The following is a 17500-nucleotide window of genomic DNA, read 5'->3' on the forward strand; positions in this document are numbered from 1 at the left end:
CTGAGCGATAGAAAGAAAAGAGATAACACCTCATGTGTTTCTCAGTGCAGTTGTTTATATATAAATATATAGGCGTATATACACATGTTGCATAAATATATATAAAGATATAAATATATATATATATATATGTATGCATGTATATTTGTATATATGTTCTTGTATATATTCATACTGATGCGTACAAACAAGTGTGTGTGTGTGTGTGTGTGTGTGTGTGTGTGTGTTAATCTGGTCAATGCATTCCCACAACGATTCTCGCACCTCTGTTTCCCATTGTGCATCAATGCATATACCTAAGGTGTGCATGTATATGTGTGTGAGTGTATATATATATATATATATATATATATATATATATATATATATATATTTGTGTATGTGTGTGTGTGTGTATATATATATATATATATATATATATATATATATATATATATATATATATATATATAGATAGATAGAGAGAGAGACATACATTTTTCTTTACCTCTCTATCGACTAAACACACTCCAAAACTATATGTCCGTGTGTGTGTCTGTATGTATGTGGCGTGCACGTCTGTGTGTCCGTGTGTATGTGGTATGTGTGTGTGTGTGTGTGTGTGTGTGTGTGTATACCAATGTTCACACACATACACACACTGACCAAAGCACTGTAACTGAGGAAGATGAGAAGTCTTAAAGATGAAGAGAATGTCGTTAATGATGATGATGATGATGCTGGATGATGACGACAACGACGATGATGAAGGTGGCGGTATGGTGGTAGAGGTGGTTGTCGTGGTGGTGGGGACACGTCGTTCTGCTGCTGCTGTTACTGTTGTTAGTGGCGAAATGATGATGATGGTGGTGGTGGTGGCAACGGTGATAATAGTTGTTATTACGATGAAAATTGAAAGACAACAAAAAAACAAACAAACAAAGACGGAAAGTATTATTCGAATGACAGAAGAATTATATGAATTATTCAATTAACACTTCCTGGTGTGGCCATTTTTAATTAATTTCTAATTAGTGGTGTGTGAGTGTGTATGCGTCTATGCGCGTGTATACGTCTGTTGTGTGCGCGCGCGCGGCCTCGCGTGCATTCGTATGCGTAATTATGTGTACGTTTGTTGAAATAATCAATGCATTCAAATGGTGAAGTTGTGTGTCAACTGTGTTTATACATACATACATACATACATACATACATACATACACGTAGTAATATTTACACATACACGCAGGCAGTAGTGTAGCAGAATCGATAGATCTCCGGACTAAATAATTTACAGTATTTACTTTCATTGATCTTTGTTTTGAGTTCAAATCTCGCCGAGGAGGAAAAAGAAAATTTCCAGCTTGTTTTTGCTTCAGGCTTATTGAAATATCTGCCGGATATACCATCAGATAATATCGAATATATATGTATATATATTTGTGTGTGTGTGTGTGTGTGTGTGTGTCTATCCATATATTTTTATTTTTAGACATAGATATATATATATATATATATACATGCACATTGATATAAACACACATACATATACATATATATATATATATATATATATATATATATACATATATATATATAAACATATATTTGTGTGTGTGAATACAGTTTCCGTATAAATCCAGTCTTGTAATATATGTGGACATACATGTGCATAAATATACACGTTCATATACTCATATGTGTGTGTCTGTGTCTGTCTATCTATCTATCTCTCTGTCTGTCTGTCTGGCCGTATGGAAGTATATATGAATGTTGAGCCTCAACATTTCAACTCCTGTACAAGAGGGTAGGAGTGAGTTAATTAACCTGAAAGTTCATTCAGGTTCAAGATCTGCGCTAGAGATGGGACTGATGTTTACCTTTGTAAAAATACATATACACACACACGCACAGACACACATACACGCTCACTCTGTGGGTGTGTATGTGCATCTGTGTGTGTGTGTGTGTTTGTGTGGTGGTGGTGGGGGGGCAAATGCTTGACTGTTTACCTGTCTGATAATGTGTCTTATCTGACTTCAATCACCTACGTACGTTTATTTACTTTTATACATGAATATATATACGATCGCTATCATGTGAGTTTACACATATAATTATATAGCTTTGTAGCTACTTGCGTATGCATTCACACACACACACACAGAGGCACGCACACACGCACGTACACACACACGAACACACACACACACTCGCATTTATTGTGTGTATATGTTGAGTATGTATGTATATCATCGTGTTTTTCCTGTGACAGTGATTGTGTATCTGTCTATGAACATATGTAAATGCGTGTGTGCACGTATGTGCGAGTCAAGAATGAGAGAGAAAGAGAGAGAGGGGAGGAAGAGGGAGGGAAAATATGTCTGTGGCCTCTTACGAAAATGCAGAAACATACACACTCGGAATACACTTTCGGGCGTACATACAGACACATACATACCCAAATACGCACACACACCAGCGCGTACGCATGTACAGTGCTTAATATCATTATGAATGTCTGGCCGTGTGTGTGTAATTGACGATTCTATGCATTTTCAGTCCTTATCCTTGTACATGCATGCACAGCCACCCATTCGAACCAACGTGCTAGAAATAGCTATCAAACCCCCTCCAAATCACATAATATTGGAAAGAAACAATCGATAACTTGGTGGTGAATACACTGTCCTGATAATTAATACGGGATGGTCACAGTGGAAATATTTTATTTTATCGTTCTATTTAATCGTAGCTGGCCCGAACATTCTAAGATAAAATCCATGTATATATTTAGACATATATATATATATATATATATATATATATATATATATATATATGTGTGTGTGTGTGTGTGTGTGTGTGTGTGTGTGTGTGATTGGACTCATACATACATGTGCATAAACATATAAACGTTTGCATGTGCGTACAGATGGATATGTGACTTAAAATAATCACGTGTGAGAGAAAACAGATAGACGAACAAACATGCAACAGACATGCATGGATCCATTTAGACACAAGGCAATTCTCTAGCAGCACAAAGGTGTATAAATTGATCTATCTATCTATCAATCTATATATATATATATCACTATATATATATATATATATATATATATATATATATATCCATCTCTCTATATATATATCCAACTATCCATCCATCTATCCATCCACATATATAGAGAGAGAGGGGGACAGAGAGAGACAGAGACAGACAGATAGACAAACAGACAGGCAGACAAACAGACAAACAGACAGACACAACATTAAAGTAAATAGACTGTACGTTAGTTTCTGTGATGGCTATTTCCGCTGTCCGCTCAACAAAACTATTCCTATTCATTGTATCATAACGTGTAGCTGGCTGAGTATTCCACAGACACTCGTTCTCTTAATCCTCAGTCAGAATCACTGGGACACTACATGTGACAGAGGCCCTCCCTCTGAATTTCATCTACAATGTCGCAGGCCTCTGGTGGTTCTTGTTTGTGTATTCCAATTTCACTTACAAGGTTGGGTCGACCTGATAATTTTGTACAAAACATCTTGCAGTGGTTTACACAATGGGATCGAGTCGGGATCTCATGACTACCGAAGCACACTTCTTAACCGTTCGACAATGCTCGCATACAAACACATGTACGTATATAAGACTCAAGCGAATGGCGAAGATATTTGTTTATGAGTATCTGTACCTACAGGTCTTAAATACAAGTTTCTACAGTCTCATCTAATTGTTTTTGTTGAATACATACACATACGTATAGATGCGTGTACATATAAAGTCTTTACTATTTGCTATTCCCTTCTTCCAGCCAGTGAGCTTGTAGTCATACTAGGACAGTCATTTCTCTCTCTCTCTCTAAGCACACATACGGTGGTTAACGATAAATCGATGCATGTGTAGATGTGTTCGTTATACGTATGTATCTGCGCATGTTTTCATGCAGTTGTTTGTGCTCACTAGCCCCAGGTCAAGGCTGATCAAGTAGACTTCTTAATCAAAGACGTTCCAGCTGAAAACATCTTGTCTTTTTGTATGTCAGTGATCACATTATCCAACGTGGCCCAGTTTAGAAGACGGCCTGGTCTGTTTGAGGCAGCTTGGCTGCTATATTGTATAGATTCGTGTATGGTCGGCCGTCTCCATTCCAACATAACAAGAAGAAGCATTTCTCTAACACACACAAGGACACAGGCACAAACACGTATATAACGACACATGCACACACGCACATGCACAGACACAGCTTGAAGAGCCGCCAGTTTCAACGCTGACTACACTGCTATGTTATGGTCTTTAGCAGTCTGGAGAAAGTTGCGGGGATGAGAATTAAAGACTGGAGACGAAAGTGAAGAAAAGACGGACAGATAACGTACCATTGTGCATGTGCACGGGTGTGTGTGTATGCTCAAGTGTGTCAGTACATGTAGATAGATAGATAGATAGATAGATAGATAGATAGATAGAGAGCTGAAAATATACATACGGAGCCATGCGTTTGTAGATAGAGTGTGTCGTTAGCACAGTCTATGCAGGTATTTATGAATGAAAATATGTAAGTGGCTGTATATTATTAATACTATCTGTAAAGAGTGGAGTATTTCGGCGTCTAAGAAAATAGAAAGCATTGTAGCGACATACATATAGGAAGATAAAATGTGTATGGCTAGGTAGAAATTTACATGTGAGTGCGTGAGTCTAAATTGGATAGAGAGTTGGAGTAGTGAATGTATATTGATATATATATACACACCAATTTTATAAACGTTCATTTATGTACCAATATCTGTTTCGATATTTCTTCTAGTAGCAGTTTCTCTATCCATATGTCGCTAAATTCATTAAGAAAGACACGAAAGTGATTTAATTACGTTTTCTGTTTCATTATAAATGTGTATGGTCCTGGGCTTAATGTGAAGGAAAAATAAAATTATAATTTCTGTAAAGATTCAATTGAGGCAGTGAGTGACCGAAACGGTTGAGAAACAGATTAAATACTTAGCAGTATATAATTGTGTCCTTTCATGTTCGGAGCACAAATCCACTTGAGGTCAACTGTGTTTTTCATTCCCAACAAACTCGATTAATTAATTAAGCATCCATCAAGGGCTGCAATTGATTTGTACCGCTCACAAAATACGTGGATTTGTTTTTCTTAGAAAGCAATTATTAAGGGCGCTTAGAGACAGAAGTTGTAAATCGACACATTAAATGCCTTAAAGCACTTGGGTATGTCTCAGTTCTAGGATCAAATCCCTCTGGGGTTATTCATTGGCTTTTCAGTTTCTCTGGATTGATAACATAAGTATCAACGAAGTACTGATGTCAATTTAATCAATATTGCCTATTCTTCTGAATGCGTGGTATTGGGCACAGCAATAAGCATTTATTTTGAAATCGCAGGATGAATCCAATTATCGGCCGAGTCCACAGCAAAAACTGTCCCATTGCCTTCTTTTAGCAGGGAAGGAAGGGCAGTTTTCCTCTGACTGGTCATATTGAAATACATAGTTTGTGTGATGGGTGCCACTAATTATTACAATGAGGCGGTAAGCTGGCTGAGTCATTAGTGTGTCGGACAAAAATGCTTAGCTGCATTTCTTCCGGCAATCTACTTTCGGAGTCCAAATACTGTCGAGGTTAACTTTGCCTTTCTTCCTTTCGGAGGCGATGAAATAAGTACCAGTTGCGTACTGAGGGTGGGGGGGGGGCATGTAATTGATGATCTCCTCCCCACAAAACGCTGGCCATGTACCAACATTTTAAACTATTATTAAAGCGGTGAAGGTGGTGAGCTGGGAGAGTCGTTAGCGAGTCGGACAAAATGCATAACGGCATTTCTGACAGTTCTCAATTCAAATACCGCCGTGGCCAACTTTGCCTTTCATCCTTTCGGGGTCGATAGAATAAGTACTACTCGCGTATTGGAACCGATGTAATTGACTCACCGCCTTTCCTTAAAATTGACAGACTCGTGCCAAAGTTTGATACTATTATTAGGTTTGCAGAAGCAGAGAAACAGATTGCATATTTTACAATAAATTTCATGTCTTGTCATTGTGAGTTCAAATCGCACCAGCGTCAACGATGCCTTTTTATCTAGTACAGGTCTAGATAAATATATACCAGTAATAAACTTGTATTGATTCTGATCGTATAATACCGGCCTTGTTCTGATGTTTGATCAAAGGAAATCGATATTCGCAAGAATGTGTTAGTGTGCTGCATGCGTGTGTGTGTGTGTGTGTGAGAGAGAGAGAGAGAGAGAGAGAGAGATGGTGGTGAAGGATTTAATACAGGTGCGTGAGAAATCGGTGTCAACGATGAGTGTTTCAATTGTTCGTCAACCAACGGAACGGCGTACTTACTAAGGAGACCCTTTGAATATTAGGTAGAGTCTATCCGACGGGCTTCCGAACAGTTTCCGCATAACCATTTTCACTCTGAAAGCTCAGCGAGTGGCTGTGTGGTAAGTAGCTTGCTTACCAACTGCATGGTTCTGGGTTCAGTCCCACTGCATGGAACCTTGGACAAGTGTCTTCTACTATTGTCTCGGGCCGACCAAAGCCTTGTGAATTGATTCGGTAGACAGAAACTGAACGAAGCCCGTCGTATATATATGTGTGTGTGTGTGTGTGTGTGTGTGTATTAGACAACCGATGCTAGTATGTTTACGTCCCCGTCATCTAGCAGTTCGTTAAAGATACCCGATAGAATAAGTACTAAGCATACAAAGAATAAGTCCTGTGGTCGGTTTGCTCGATTAAAAGCGGTGCTCCAGCATGGCTGCAGTCAAATGACTGAAACAAGTAAAAGGGATCCGAGTTTATGATAAAAGAAATCATGTTCTGATATTGAATTCGAGACCATGTGACTGAGAAGCAAGCATCTGAACTATGCAAAGCTTACTTTGAGCCTCCAACTCCTTGATGGAGTCGTAGGGTATCCATCTTGATATGCGGCAGGTCTGAGATATTTCCAGACTTAGTGAAGCCTATCTCTCACTATGTCTCTTTCTTTCTCTCTCTCACGGTCTGACAACAGCTGATTTCTTCTGGAAGGGAGACAGGCAAGCAAACAAACAGAAAGAGCGAAATAAAGAGAATAACCGAATTGGTACGAATACTTTATTTGCTGGAAGAATAGAAGGCAAAGTTCATCACAGTGTAACTTCAACACTGATCGAAGAGAGAGATGGGTGAAATAGGGTCTTTAAATGTGGAGCAATCTATCCGAAGCTCTAACGACACAGCTAAATGGCCACACACACACACGCATGTATACATACATACATACACACACACACACATACACACATACACACACACATATATATAATTATGTAAACTCGAATGTACATATGCACACATACATATATGGTTACATATGCAGGTGTGTATATATACATGTATATGTATGTATGTATATATATGTTTGTGTGTGTGTATGTGTGTAATAATTTAGTTTTATTTCAAGAGTTCTCGCTAATAGATAGATAGATAGATAGATAGATAGATAGATAGATAGATAGATAGATAGATAGATAGATAGACAGATAGATAGATAGATAGACATAAACATATTTGTCCGTGTTTGTGTATGTTCTTATATGTATCTCTCTCTTTCTCTACATACATACATATACGTATATATATATGTGTGTGTATATATATATATATATATATATATATATATATATATACATACATACATTCATACATACATGCATGCTTATATATACAAACACACACATCTATATATATATATATATATATATGTTTACACACATCGTATGTGCTTGTGCGCATGTGCATGTATATTCTTTTATTCTGTTACTGTTATTGCTTTGAACGATCTTAATCGATTATATCGGACCCAGTACTTAATTTTGTTTGTTACTTATTGGTTATTTTACTGGTCTTTTATCGAACAGTTACATTACTTTTTGACGTAACTGGACCATACAACTTTCATCAGAATATACATAAATATATGTACGCACACACGAACACACACTCACGTATACACACACACACACACACACACACACACACACACACATATATATATATACACGCACACGGACACACACATACATACAGCCATACTTACATGCAAAGACACATCGAAACGATTGCCGATTCTCCGTCAAATCATACACTGCTGTAATAAAAGTGAGTGACACTTTTGCTAATATAGTATGAGAAACGTCCTAAAAAGACGGGATAATCAAAGCAAAGCTGGATTATCTTTGATCATAGGTCGAAACTACAACAACATCAAGATCAACAGGAGCTCGTGTTTGTGCGTGTGTACACAAGTGTGCACACACGCACACTTTCGTTCAAACTCATACGCATGCGCAGACAGCTAGATTTAAAATGTTTTGTACCCGTCACATCATATTTAAATTGTCCTGTATTGAAGTAGACTCCAGTCGATCATCATCGTTATAAACTCAACTGTCCCGTCAGCGCCTCCCTCACGAGCATTAGCTTCAACCACCAACGCGAGAGTTTTCCATGTATCACTCAGCTTGCTAGAAATAGAAGTCAAACCTATTTTAAACCACGCTATAAGTTTAAATACGAAAGATATTGAACAAAGAGATGAGATGCTCACAGTTTCATTATAAGCCTGTTCCGTTACAGCTGACCCGGGACTAAGCAATTCCGACAACAACAACCCAACAAGGAAGCATCTACGTGGTCATGCTTTGTGCTAGAAATAGCAATGAATATGCCAAAAATCAATACCTATCGTCATCAAAATAAATAAACAAAAGATGTTCCTTGTCAGAATGCCTTTAACAAAGGGTCCCCCGAGTTACATCATTATAATCAACACCACTGCACAACTTACAATTGTATATCTTGTATCATTTGATGTATCAATACATTTCAATGATAAATTAATTCACTTTATTTCACTTATGTTACTAACGAACGACATTTGGTCAAATGCATGATATTAACAGTTTCTTAATTTACTTCAAATGTGTTTTAGAGTTAACCCATTTGCGCTTATAGTCCCTTTTTGTTTCTAAAACAAGAATAGTTATTGATATTTGACCAGCCTAAGGCGGCAAACTGGCAGAATCATTAACAAACCAGGCAAAACGCTTAGCAGTGTTTCGTCAGTCATTCCGTTCTGAGTTCAACTTCCGCCGATGTCGACTTTGCATTTCATCCTTTCGGGGTTGATTAATTAAGTACCAGTGAAACCCTGGGGTCAATGTAATCGACTAGTCCCCTCCCCTAAATTTCAGGCCTTGTGCCTATAATAGAAAGGGACATTTGACCAGCAAGTAGGAGCGGCGAGTTGTCAGAATCGTTAGTACACCGGGCAAAATGCTAAGCGGCATTTCGTCCGTCTTCACATTCTGAGTTCAAATTCCGCCAAGAATTACTTTGCTTTTCATCTCTTCAGGGTCAATAAAATAAGTGCCAGTTGAACACTAGGGTTGATGTAGTCGGCTTACTCCGAAATTTGAAATGAATATTTAACCAGCAATTGTATTTTACAGAGATGTATTAGAGTGTCTTTTGAATATCTCAACATTCAGTATAGTGTGAAGACAAGCACATATGCAATTACACCGATTTTTTTTTTTATTCAAAATATTTTTTAGATGAGTAGTAATCGTGACTATTTTAATTGTCCAATAAAGTTGAGTAAATCTTGTAAAGTGATTTTGTTCAGATACAGCTTACTCTGAAAGTTTAGTCTTAAACAAGAACCAAGGTCATTAGGACTTCCTATCTTCCATTTATTGTGCGTATTAGAAAATGAATTTCACAGGCAGACTTTCGTGGATTGAAAACTTAGTATTTTTATGTTCATGATGTACCGATGCATCATGACAAGTATGTAAATAGCGTGAATTACTGCTTTTTCTTATTGTGCCTTCTGCAAGAAAAAAGTTTCATAACAATGCGTAGAATGCGACGTTAGTCTTTATATTGGGGTATGTTTCAACAAACGGCATTCTTTGTTTCATTATTCTATTTGGAGAGGACCGTTTGTTGTGGACGAATGTGACCCGTGGTCTTTTTTTAGGACCAAATCAAAAAATTATTTTTTCAAAAATATTGCGATAAAAATTCTCTTATATATTTAGTATTAAATAATGATTTCTTTATTGCTACTATCTAAAATGCTCGATGAGCAAAGACCTGTTGATGGGGTTGAAAAATATATTTAAGAAAAGAAAATATTTTCGAAATTAACAGGTTATGTTCTTGGCAAGGTTACCCAAATGAAAGCCGTTTCAATTTCCGCCTGGGGCCTCATGTATAATCGTTAGAACATCGGAGGCAATTTCTTGCGGTATTTCTTCCGACTCATTACGTTCTGTGTTCAAATCCCCTTGATGTCAATTCTGCGTTTTATCCCTCTAAGTTCGATAAAATAGAGTAACAGTTAAGTACTGGTGGGCCGATATAATTAATTGACTAAGGCGGCAAACTGGCTGAAATGTTAGCACGCCGGGCGAAATGCTTATCGGGATTTCGTCTGTCTTTACGTTCTGTGTTCAAATTCCACCGAGGTCGACTTTGCTTTTCATCCTTTCGGGGTCGATTAAATAAGTACCAGTTACGCACTGGGATCGATAACATCGACTCAATCCGTTTGTCTGTCCTTGTTTGTCCCCTATGTGTGTAGCCCCTTGTGGGCAGTAAAGAAATAAGAAACGTTAGCATGCCGGGCGAAATGCTTAAGCAGTATTTCGTCTGCCGTTACGTTCTGAGTTCAAATTCCGCCGAGGTCGACATTGCCTTTCATCCTTTCGGGGTCGATAAATTAAGTACCAGTTACGTACTGAGGTCGATTTAATCGACGCCCCCCCTCCCCCAACAAATTTCGGGTCTTGTACCTATAGTAGAAAAGAATAATTATTATTTTTATTAAAAGTCAACCTTGGCTTGTTGACTCTGTTATGAATATTTAGCTGCGTCCACTTACGTTCTGGAAATTAACTACGTCATTCAACTTTTGGTATCGAAAAGAAATCCTATTTGTCTGCTTACTCTCATCCAGTTTCTCTTTTATTCTTTCTTCTTCTCAATACCACGTTATCCCTAGTTTCCATCTCTCTCCCTCCCCCTCTCTCTCTCTATCTCTCTCTCTCTCACACACACACACATACGCGCGCGTATAATCGACTGTACCCGGTTTTTGTACACTTCTTTCAATAAGACGGCGGGCATAGTGGACGCACTCCGATTTCAGCGGTACACATTAAAAAAAAAATGTTTTTAGCGTATTGAAGCATATAATAAAGGACCGACCTCGCAATATAGGGCTCGAGGGTGATATTCTTTCATTCTTTTATTTGTTTCTGTAATTTGACTGCGTCCATGCTGGAGCACCACCTTTAGTCGAACAAATCGACCCCTCAGAACTTATTCTTTGTAAGCCTAGTACTTATTCTATCGGGTCCTTTTGCCGAACCGCTATGTTACGGTGACGTAAACACACCAGCATCAGTTGTCAAGTGATGGTGGGGAACGGGAAACACAGACACACAAACACATATATATATATATATATATATATATATGCACACACACACACACACACACATTCGATGGGCTTCTTTCAGTTTCGGACTACCAAATCCACTCACACGGCTGTGGTAGACCCATGGCTATAGTAGAAGACACTTGCCCAATGTTCCACGCAGTGGGACTGAACCTGGAACCATGTGGTTGGTAAGCGAGCTACTTACCACTCATGCGCCTATTGGTATTTATGTTATTAACTCCGAAAGGATCAAAGGCAAAGGTGACCTCACCGGAATTTGAACTCCGTACGCAAAGACGGACGAAATGCCGTTAGGTATTTTTGTCCGGCGTGCTAACGATTCTGCCAGCTCACCGCCTTTGTATACCATCAAATATTACCATAAGTTCTTTTGTTTTGAATAATAGAATGCAGGCTAAGTCAATGTTTCGTCTTTATAGTTACATTTATTAACGATTTGAGTTCAAATCCCACTGTGAGTGAGTTTGTCTATAATGTCTTTTAGGTCAACGAAAGAAGGCTAATTAATCTACGATACTGTTTCCTGATTAATCTACAGTTTTTTATCAGTGTAAGAAATCATCATTGTTATTTAGTGTCAAGGGCGGCGAACTGGCAGCAGGCCAGGTGAAATGCTTAGCGGCATTTTGTCCGTGTACACCTTTTGAGTTCAAATTCCACCGAGATCGAATTTGGTTTCCATCTTTTTGTAGTCGATAAAATAAGTACTAGTTGAACACTGGGGTCGGTGTAATCTACTTACCCACTCCCACAGACATGCTGGCCTTGTACCAAAATTATCGAGTGTCATAGAGAACAATTTTTCCGAGAGCCGGGACAGGTTTTCGATTCGCTGTTGTAATCATTTTGCAATTTGGTAACTATTATACTATCATTATAATTTAGTAACGTATTAAAAGTGTACTACAATATGTATGGTATAGTATAACAGGTTGAACTAAGAACCAAACCATTTTCTCTTAATCCAAATAACTAATTCTTTGTTTCATATGTGTGTGTGTGTGTGTGTTTTATGTGTATATTTGTGCTTATTTTCCCATCAATTTATGATAAAAACTATTAAACGTCAAACCGAAGTCTAACTAACCGAAACTTCGAAATCACTGTCGCCCCAACATTTAGTCTCATATTCTCTCGGGCAGCCTTCATTATGATCGAACCGTGTGTTTTTATCAATCTTTTTTTGCTTTGTTCTTTGGAGACGACAAATTTCATGAACGCCACAAATTCACATAAACTCTTCATGTCCTAAGGAAAAAAATACTGTTCTGTTCATGTCTAAATAACAAATTTCCTGTTCACATCTTTCTTTATTTCGTCCTATAATTCGTCTTTTCTTTCCTTCTTTTGATATCTCTTCTGCATTTTTTTCTTTATTCCTCGTCTGTCTGTCTATCTGACTGGCGCACTGTCTGCCTCTCGTTTGAATATTCCTTTACCTTTTTCTTTCTTTCTTCACCGACCACCCCCTCTAGTTTAATCATTTTGTGTTATCCACATTGTCTATTTTTCTCTTCTTTTATATATTTTCTTTCCTTTTTGTTTTTTTCGCTTCCAGTTTATCGATCTTTCCAGATATTTATCTATATATCCGTCTAGTTATCCATTTGTATATCTATTAGACTATTCTACTGTATTTCTCCCCCCACCTCTCTATCTATCTATCTATCTATCTATCTATCTATCTATCTATCTTTGTATCTATTTATCTATCTGTCTCTTTATCTATCTATCTCTTTATCTGTCTCTTTTCTATCTATTTGTCTATCTATCTATCTATCTATCCATTTATGTACCTCTCTACCCATCTATCTATTTATCTCTTTATCTGTCTGTCTGTCTGTCTGTCTGTCTATCTATCAATCTATCTATCTATCTATCTATCTATCTATCTATCTATCTATCTTTCTTTCTGTCTATCTATCTATCTATCTATCTATCTATCTATCTATCTCTTTATCTATCTGTCTGTCGGTCCCTCTGTTTGTCTATCTATCTATCAGCTTTTGTTTCTATCTCTGTATATCTTCCTCAGAATAACTGATTTCTCTCTTCCCTTCTACATTCACTCTCTCATTATTCGTCTGTTTATTTATGCTTTCTATTTATCTGTTTGTCATTTGCTCTCACCCTGTCCCATTCTTTTTCTCTCAGACTATCTCCAGCTTTCTCTCTCTCTCTCTCTCTCTCTCTCTCTCTCTCTCTCGCTCTCTCTCTCTCTCTCTCTCTCTCTCTCTCTCTCTCTCTCTCTCTCTCTCGGTCGCTCGCTCAGTTGCTCGCTCGCACGAACACACTTAAACACACACACACATCTTACGCACAACTCAGCTGCTATAACCCGGTTCCATGTTTGGAAAGGAAGCACGCATGCATGAAAGATTGCGTGCATGACCGTGAATGTGTCTGTGTGGCGTCTACACACACGATCTGTGTATGTGTAATGTGTGTGAGTGTGTGTGCATGTGTGGGTGCGTGTGTATTTCTATTGATTTCTTTATAAATTGATGAAGATAGCCGAGCAAAGTGTTTGAGTGTCTTACCGTGAGCATGCAGGCTCACATATGTGTGTGTGCATGCGCATGCGTGTGAATGTGTGCATTGGTGTATGTGTGTGTGTGTGTGTGTGTGCTCGTGTGTGTGCGTGTGTATGTGTGTGCTGCCCTGTGCGTGCGCGTGCATGTGTGCTGCCCTTTGCGTGAGCGTGTGTGTGTGCGAGTGTGTGCAGATGTGGGGTGCAAGAAAAAGAGAATGAGGTGGTAAGGAGGTCCAGACTTCTTTTAAGTTAGACGTGTTGTTTAAAATAATCATGGAAGTAGAGAAGAAATGTGAGATGAAGAGGGAAAGGAGAAACAGGAGAAAGACTGAAAGAAAAGAGAGAGAGATGTAGAGAGAATAAATAATTCACGATATCAAAACATAAGTGTTGAAAGAAAGAGAGAGAGAGGTGGTTAGATACACAGAGGTTATAGTGGAAGAGACAGAAAATAAAGGGAAATATAAGAGACGGATATAAAAAAGCGAGGAGAGAAATGAGGGTCTATGCTGAGAGTGACCACACTTCCTTGCTATAGACATGTCATTAAGGTGTCCCGTGATAATACCACAGCAACTGAACTGATGTTATAATCATCAATTGATGTATCTTCCACACTAGTCTAATCGCCTTGCAAACATAAACATACAGACATATTAACAAATAAATAGATAGATAAATAGAGAGAGAGAGGGGAGGGGGAGGGGGGAGGGGAGAGGGGGAGGGAGAGGGGAGAGGGGGAGAGGGGGATGGAGAGGGGGGAGGGAGGGGGAGAGGGAGGGGGGAGAGAGGGAGGGGGGGGAGGGGGGAGAGAGGGGGAGAGAGAGGTATACACAATATGCATACATACATAGTTATATTCGCCAAATAGAGATCAATAAAGTGTCTGCCAAACAGACCTAGTGCAGGAGTCGATATGATCAACTAAAGTCTTGAATATAATGCCACAGCATGGCTGCAGTCCAATGACTAAAATCAATAAAAGAATGAATGAACACATACTATATATATATATATATATATATATATATATATATATATATATATAATCATAAATATATAGGGATTAGCAGTATCCTGCTTCTCCAACATACTGAGAATTCAGAAATAGCAGCCAAAGAACTACTGATTCCAAAACTACAAATTGACGATTCCTTGCCCTGTATATATATATATATATATATATATATATATATATATATATATATATATATATATATATATATATATATATATATATATATATATATATAGGGTGCGGTTGCATAAAAGGATGTATGAATGCATACGCACATTGGTGTGTATGTGAGTTCATTTATGACTGTATCCAAGATTTATGCGTAAATTCCTTTTCAATTAGATGCAAGGAAATTATCTTATTATAAAAGAGGATTACAGAAGGTTGCATCAACTTTAATATATTACCATAATTATTTTATCGATCTTATCGGAATGGAAACGAACATTTTCTGAAGCAGGTTTTGAACTCAGAGAAACGAAACTAAATACTGTGAGAGATGTAGTTCAGCTCTCGACTGCTACTGCCAAATAACCTATTTGTATGAATGTTCGTATGTATGTTTGTACTTGGTGCAATATATAGTGTGGCGGCACTTGGCCTAGTGGTTAGAGCAGCGGACTCACGATCGAAGGATCCCGGGTTCGAATCTCAGGTCGGCCGATGTGTGTGTGTGTGTGTGCGTGTGTGTGTGTTTATGAGCGAAACGCCTAAGTTACACGCTACTCCGCCAGAAGGTAATGACAAACTCCTGCTGACTCTTTCACCACAACTGTCTCTCACTCTTCCCCTCCTGCATCTAGCAGATCATCTGCGACGGACAGGCCTCTTGTCCAGGTGTGGAACCTATACCCCAATGTAACCAGAAAACTAACCCCTATGAACCAAGCACGACTCACGTGAGGCACAAGCAACACAGTATATATTGCATGTATTGGGCTGTCCGGAAAGTTCGTGCCGATTTTTAAAGGAAAGAAAAAGGTCAATAAATACTTGCCATTACATTTTAAATCAACCAAATACGAACCATTTTGTTGCACAATGCGTCTCTATCTTTTCTTTAACTTGAAAATACCCTCTTCCCAGAATTGAGATGGTTTCATGGCAAATACGTCGAAAGGTTAGCTACTATAAAACGGCACGAACTTTCCGGACACCCCAATATTAATGTATTGAATTTTACTCAGTTATATTCAAGAATTCACAAGCATAAAATAACAACAATGGCAACGTTTCTTTTATTAGTAACACTCACTGCACTTTGGGGGTCATACGCTATATATAGGATGCTAGATCCTTTAAGCACTGTTTAAATATTGGTTTAAATTTTAGCACAAGGCCAGTAATTTCGGGTTAAGGGGTAAGTCGATTACTTCGACCCTATTACTCAACTGGTACTTATTTTATTGACGCCGAAAGGGATGAAAGGCAAAGTTGAGCTCGGCGGAATTTGAACTCAGAACGTGAAGACGGACGAAATGCCGCTAAGCATTTCGTCCAGCGTGTTAACGATTCTGCCAGCTTGCTGCTTTATGCACCGTTTAAATATTCTTTTCTATTCTAGGCATAAGGTTCGAAATTTTGGGGGAGGAGGCCAGTCTATTAGATATACCCCAGTACGCAAAAGATACCGATAGAATAAGTACAAAGCTTACAAAGAATAAATCTTAGGGTCGATTTCATCGACGAAAACCCTTTAAGGCGGTGCTCCAGCAAAGCCGCAGTCAAATGACTGAAACATGTAAAAAAAATAAAAGAATTTCACATACATAGTCATTTGACTGCGGCCATGCTAGAGCACCACATAATACAATAATGTACTCGTATGTCTATTTATACTTCCCTGATACGTTTTCTTATAATGTAATATATATATATATATATATATATATATATATATATATATATATATATATATATATATATATATATATATATACACACACACACGCGCGTTCATTTCTACAGATGCGTAATAAATGTATATGCATTCATGCATGTGTGTGTGTGTGTGTGTGTGTGTGTGTGTGTGTGTGTGTGTGTCTGTGTGTGCTTAATAACGCACACATACATTTAACAATGTGTGTATACTTCTGCCGACTTTTGACAGTCCGTTCTTTCAATCCGAACGCCATGAGATTTCGTTCTGAAATACGCCAGCATTTGCATGAAACATCGTCTCCAAACAGCGACATCGATACACAGTGCCACTTGCACCGAGTCTGTCACCACCATCACCACCACCACCACCACCACAACTATCACTACCACCACCACCACACCAACACCAACACCACTATCCGATTCACAATCTCATTTTTCTGCATCAATTAACGTATCAGTTGACAAACACACTCGGAGACAAACAGATGTGCACCGACACACATGCACACTAACACACATAAACGCA

At 38.2% G+C, this 17500-nt stretch overlaps 1 protein-coding gene across 13 annotated transcripts in view; it reads left to right on the forward strand.

The window, feature by feature from the left end:
* The window catches only part of LOC106880564 (latrophilin Cirl), a 445635-nt gene that overhangs the window by 1922 nt on the left and 426213 nt on the right, over positions 1–17500 (forward strand). The window lies entirely within an intron of this gene.

This window comes from Octopus bimaculoides, chromosome 8, assembly GCF_046866305.1.
Source record: "Octopus bimaculoides isolate indiv1 chromosome 8, ASM4686630v1, whole genome shotgun sequence".
Lineage (NCBI taxonomy): Eukaryota > Metazoa > Mollusca > Cephalopoda > Octopoda > Octopodidae > Octopus > Octopus bimaculoides.